This window comes from Gnatocerus cornutus, chromosome 3, assembly GCF_029298725.1.
Source record: "Gnatocerus cornutus isolate USDA-ARS CGAHR chromosome 3, icGnaCorn1.1, whole genome shotgun sequence".
Lineage (NCBI taxonomy): Eukaryota > Metazoa > Arthropoda > Insecta > Coleoptera > Tenebrionidae > Gnatocerus > Gnatocerus cornutus.
In genome coordinates this window covers 9892214-9899214 of record NC_142235.1, presented here as the reverse complement: position 1 = coordinate 9899214, position 7001 = coordinate 9892214, and positions in this window count along the sequence as shown.

The following is a 7001-nucleotide window of genomic DNA, read 5'->3' as shown; positions in this document are numbered from 1 at the left end:
TCATCAAAATTCTTACAGAAAACCGCATATTTCGATGCTAAACGATGATTTCTCGCCGATTTTCGTTGTTTTCTGGCATGAATTCGCAAAGAAGAGCACGAAATCTACAAAATCATGACTTTTTACCAAGATTCAACGGCTGAATTGCAAGAAAACAGCAGAATTCTGCACGAAATCATCAAAATTCTTAGAGAAAACTGCATATTTCGATGCAAAACAACGATTTCTCGCCGATTTTCGTTGTTTTCTATCTTGAATTCGCCAAGAAGAGCACGAAATCTACAAAATCATGACTTTTTACCCAGATTCAACGGCTGAATTGCAAGAAAACAGCAGAATTCTGCACGAAATCATCAAAATTCTTACAGAAAATCGCATATTTCGATGCAAAACGATGATTTCTCGCCGATTTTCGTTGTTTTCTGGCATGAATTCGCAAAGAAGAGCACGAAATCTACAAAATCATGACTTTTTACCAAGATTCAACGGCTGAATTGCAAGAAAACAGCAGAATTCTGCACGAAATCATCAAAATTCTTAGAGAAAACCGCATATTTCTATGCAAAACGACGATTTCTCGCTGATATTCGTTGTTTTCTATCTTGAATTCGCAAAGAAGAGCACGAAATCTACAAAATCATGACTTTTTACCAAGATTCAACGGCTGAATTGCAAGAAAACAGCAGAATTCTGCACGAAATCGTCAAAATTCCTAGAGAAAACCGCATATTTCGATGCAAAACGACGATTTCTCGCCGATTTTCGTTGTTTTCTGGCATGAATTCGCAAAGAAGAGCACGAAATCTACAAAATCATGACTTTTTACCAAGATTCAACGGCTGAATTGCAAGAAAACAGCAGAATTCTGCACGAAATCATCAAAATTCTTAGAGAAAACTGCATATTTCGATGCAAAACAACGATTTCTCGCCGATTTTCGTTGTTTTCTATCTTGAATTCGCCAAGAAGAGCACGAAATCTACAAAATCATGACTTTTTACCCAGATTCAACGGCTGAATTGCAAGAAAACAGCAGAATTCTGCACGAAATCATCAAAATTCTTACAGAAAATCGCATATTTCGATGCAAAACGATGATTTCTCGCCGATTTTCGTTGTTTTCTGGCATGAATTCGCAAAGAAGAGCACGAAATCTACAAAATCATGACTTTTTACCAAGATTCAACGGCTGAATTGCAAGAAAACAGCAGAATTCTGCACGAAATCATCAAAATTCTTAGAGAAAACCGCATATTTCTATGCAAAACGACGATTTCTCGCTGATTTTCGTTGTTTTCTATCTTGAATTCGCAAAGAAGAGCACGAAATCTACAAAATCATGACTTTTTACCAAGATTCAACGGCTGAATTGCAAGAAAACAGCAGAATTCTGCACGAAATCGTCAAAATTCTTAGAGAAAACCGCATATTTCGATGCAAAACGACGATTTCTCGCCGATTTTCGTTGTTTTCTGGCTTGAATTCGCAAAGAAGAGCACGAAATCTACAAAATCATGACTTTTTACCAAGGTTCAACGGCTGAATTGCAAGAAAACAGCAAAATTCTGCACGAAATCATCAAAATTCTTAGAGAAAACTGCATATTTCGATGCAAAACAACGATTTCTCGCCGATTTTCGTTGTTTTCTATCTTGAATTCGCAAAGAAGAGCACGAAATCTACAAAATCATGACTTTTTACCTAGATTCAACGGCTGAATTGCAAGAAAACAGCAGAATTCTGCACGAAATCATCAAAATTCTTACAGAAAACCGCATATTTCGATGCGAAACGACGATTTCTCGCCGATTTTCGTTGTTTTCTGGCTTGAATTCGCAAAGAAGAGCACGAAATCTACAAAATCATGACTTTTTACCAAGATTCAACGGCTGAATTGCAAGAAAACAGCAGAATTCTGCACGAAATCATCAAAATTCTTACAGAAAACCGCATATTTCGATGCAAAACGACGATTTCTCGCCGATTTTCGTTGTTTTCTGGCTTGAATTCGCAAAGAAGAGCACGAAATCTACAAAATCATGACTTTTTACCAAGATTCAACGGCTGAATTGCAAGAAAACAGCAGAATTCTGCACGAAATCATCAAAATTCTTACAGAAAACCGCATATTTCGATGCAAAACGATGATTTCTCGCCGATTTTCGTTGTTTTCTGGCATGAATTCGCAAAGAAGAGCACGAAATCTACAAAATCATGACTTTTTACCAAGAATCAACGGCTAATTTGCAAGAAAACAGCAGAATTCTGCACGAAATCATCAAAATTCTTAGAGAAAACTGCATATTTCGATGCAAAACAACGATTTCTCGCCGATTTTCGTTGTTTTCTATCTTGAATTCGCCAAGAAGAGCACGAAATCTACAAAATCATGACTTTTTACCCAGATTCAACGGCTGAATTGCAAGAAAACAGCAGAATTCTGCACGAAATCATCAAAATTCTTACAGAAAATCGCATATTTCGATGCAAAACGATGATTTCTCGCCGATTTTCGTTGTTTTCTGGCATGAATTCGCAAAGAAGAGCACGAAATCTACAAAATCATGACTTTTTACCAAGATTCAACGGCTGAATTGCAAGAAAACAGCAGAATTCTGCACGAAATCATCAAAATTCTTAGAGAAAACCGCATATTTCTATGCAAAACGACGATTTCTCGCTGATTTTCGTTGTTTTCTATCTTGAATTCGCAAAGAAGAGCACGAAATCTACAAAATCATGACTTTTTACCAAGATTCAACGGCTGAATTGCAAGAAAACAGCAGAATTCTGCACGAAATCGTCAAAATTCTTAGAGAAAACCGCATATTTCGATGCAAAACGACGATTTCTCGCCGATTTTCGTTGTTTTCTGGCTTGAATTCGCAAAAAAGAGCACGAAATCTACAAAATCATCACTTTTTACCAAGATTCAACGGCTGAATTGGAAGAAAACAGCAGAATTCTGCACGAAATCATCAAAATTCTTAGAGAAAACCGCATATTTCGATGCAAAACGACGATTTCTCGCCGATTTTCGTGGTTTTCTGGCTTGAATTCGCAAAGAAGAGCACGAAATCTACAAAATCATGACTTTTTAACAAGATTCAACGGCTGAATTGCAAGAAAACAGCAGAATTCTGCACGAAATCATCAAAATTCTTACAGAAAACCGCATATTTCGATGCAAAACGATTATTTCTCGCCGATTTTCGTTGTTTTCTGGCTTGAATTCGCAAAGAAGAGCACGAAATCTACAAAATCATGAATTTTTACCAAGATTCAACGGCTGAATTGCAAGAAAACAACAGAATTCTGCACGAAATCATCAAAATTCTTACAGAAAACCGCATATTTCGATGCAAAACGACGATTTCTCGCTGATTTTCGTTGTTTTCTATCTTGAATTCGCAAAGATGAGCACGAAATCTACAAAATCATGACTTTTTACCAAGATTCAACGGCTGAATTGCAAGAAAACAGCAAAATTCTGCACGAAATCATCAAAATTCTTAGAGAAAACTGCATATTTCGATGCAAAACAACGATTTCTCGCCGATTTTCGTTGTTTTCTATCTTGAATTCGCAAAGAAGAGCACGAAATCTACAAAATCATGACTTTTTACCAAGATTCAACGGCTGAATTGCAAGAAAACAGCAGAATTCTGCACGAAATCATCAAAATTCTTACAGAAAACCGCATATTTCGATGCAAAACGATGATTTCTCGCCGATTTTCGTTGTTTTCTGGCATGAATTCGCAAAGAAGAGCACGAAATCTACAAAATCATGACTTTTTACCAAGATTCAACGGCTGAATTGCAAGAAAACAGCAGAATTCTGCACGAAATCGTCAAAATTCTTAGAGAAAACCGCATATTTCGATGCAAAACGACGATTTCTCGCCGATTTTCGTTGTTTTCTGGCTTGAATTCGCAAAGAATTGCACGAAATCTACAAAATCATCACTTTTTACCAAGATTCAACCGCTGAATTGCTAGAAAACAGCAGAATTCTGCACGAAATCATCAAAATTCTTAGAGAAAACGACGATTTCTCGCCGATTTTCGTGGTTTTCTGGCTTGAATTCGCAAAGAAGAGCACGAAATCTACAAAATCATGATTTTCTACCAAGATTCAACGGCTGAATTGCAAGAAAACAGCAGAATTCTGCACGAAATCATCAAAATTCTTACAGAAAACCGCATATTTCGATGCAAAACGACGATTTCTCGCCGATTTTCGTTGTTTTCTGGCTTGAATTCGCAAAGAAGAGCACGAAATCTACAAAATCATGACTTTTTACCAAGATTCAACGGCTGAATTGCAAGAAAACAGCAGAATTCTGCACGAAATCATCAAAATTCTTACGGAAAACCGCATATTTCGATGCAAAACGACGATTTCTCGCCGATTTTCGTTGTTTTCTGGCTTGAATTCGCAAAGAAGAGCACGAAATCTACAAAATCATGACTTTTTACCAAAATTCAACGGCTGAATTGCAAGAAAACAGCAGAATTCTGCACGAAATCATCAAAATTCTTACAGAAAACCGCATATTTCGATGCAAGACGACGATTTCTCGCCGATTTTCGTTGTTTTCTGGCTTGAATTCGCAAAAAAGAGCATGAAATCTACTAAATCATAACTTTTTACCAAGATTCAACGGCTGAATTGCAAGAAAACAGCAGAATTCTGCACGAAATCGTCAAAATTCTTAGAGAAAACCGCATTTTTCGATGCAAAACGATGATTTCTCGCCGATTTTCGTGGTTTTCTGGCTTGAATTCGCAAAGAAGAGCACGAAATCTACAAAATCATGAGTTTTTACCAAGATTCAACGGCTGAATTGCAAGAAAACAGCAGAATTCTGCACGAAATCATCAAAATTCTTAGAGAAAACCGCATATTTCGATGCAAAACGACGATTTCTCGCCGTTTTTCGTAGTTTTCTGGCTTGAATTCGCAAAGAAGAGCACGAAATCTACAAAATCATCACTTTTTACCAAGATTCAACGGCTGAATTGCAAGAAAACAGCAGAATTCTGCACGAAATCGTCAAAATTCTTAGAGAAAACCGCATATTTCGATGCAAAACGACGATTTCTCGCCGATTTTCGTGGTTTTCTAGCTTGAATTCGCAAAGAAGAGCACGAAATCTACAAAATCATGAGTTTTTACCAAGATTCAACAGCTGAATTGCAAGAAAACAGCAGAATTCTGCACGAAATCATCAAAATTCTTAGAGAAAACCGCATATTTCGATGCAAAACGACGATTTCTCGCCGATTTTCGTAGTTTTCTGGCTTGAATTCGCAAAGAAGAGCACGAAATCTACAAAATCATCACTTTTTACCAAGATTCAACGGCTGAATTGCAAGAAAACAGCAGAATTCTGCACGAAATCATCAAAATTCTTAGAGAAAACCGCATATTTCGATGCAAAACGACGATTTCTCGCTGATTTTCGTTGTTTTCTATCTTGAATTCGCAAAGAAGAGCACGGAATCTACAAAATCATGACATTTTACCAAGATTCAACGGCTGAATTGCAAGAAAACAGCAGAATTCTGCACGAAATCATCAAAATTCTTGCAGAAAACCGCATATTTCGATGCAAAACAACGATTTCTCGCCGATTTTCATGTTTTCTGGCTTGAATTCGCAAAGAAGAGCACGAAATCTACAAAATCATCACTTTTTACCAAGATTCTATGGCTGAATTGCGAGAAAACAGCAGAATTCTGCACGAAATCATCAAAATTCTTACAGAAAACCGCATATTTCGATGCAAAACGACGATTTCTCGCCGATTTTCGTTGTTTTCTGGCTTGAATTCGCAAAGAAGAGCACGAAATCTACAAAATCATGACTTTTTACCTAGATTCAACGGCTGAATTGCAAGAAAACAGCAGAATTCTGCACGAAATCATCAAAATTCTTACAGAAAACCGCATATTTCGATGCAAAACGATTATTTCTCGCCGATTTTCGTTGTTTTCTGGCTTGAATTCGCAAAGAAGAGCACGAAATCTACAAAATCATGAATTTTTACCGAGATTCAACGGCTGAATTGCAAGAAAACAGCAGAATTCTGCACGAAATCATCAAAATTCTTACAGAAAACCGCATATTTCGATGCAAAACGATTATTTCTCGCCGATTTTCGTTGTTTTCTGGCTTGGATTCGCAAAGAAGAGCACGAAATCTACAAAATCATGAATTTTTACCAAGATTCAACGGCTGAATTGCAAGAAAACAGCAGAATTCTGCACGAAATCATCAAAATTCTTACAGAAAACCGCATATTTCGATGCAAAACGACGATTTCTCGCTGATTTTCGTTGTTTTCTATCTTGAATTCGCAAAGATGAGCACGAAATCTACAAAATCATGACTTTTTACCAAGATTCAAGGGCTGAATTGCAAGAAAACAGCAGAATTCTGCACGAAATCATCAAAATTCTTAGAGAAAACCGCATATTTCGATGCAAAACGACGATTTCTCGCCGATTTTCGTGGTTTTCTGGCTTGAATTCGCAAAGAAGAGCACGAAATCTACAAAATCATGAGTTTTTACCAAGATTCAACGGCTGAATTGCAAGAAAACAGCAGAATTCTGCACGAAATCATCAAAATTCTTAGAGAAAACCGCATATTTCGATGCAAAACGACGATTTCTCGCCGATTTTCGTAGTTTTCTGGCTTGAATTCGCAAAGAAGAGCACGAAATCTACAAAATCATCACTTTTTACCAAGATTCAACGGCTGAATTGCAAGAAAACAGCAGAATTCTGCACGAAATCATCAAAATTCTTAGAGAAAACCGCATATTTCGATGCAAAACGACGATTTCTCGCTGATTTTCGTTGTTTTCTATCTTGAATTCGCAAAGAAGAGCACGAAATCTACAAAATCATGAATTTTTACCGAGATTCAACGGCTGAATTGCAAAAAAACAGCAGAATTCTGCACGAAATCATCAAAATTCTTACAGAAAA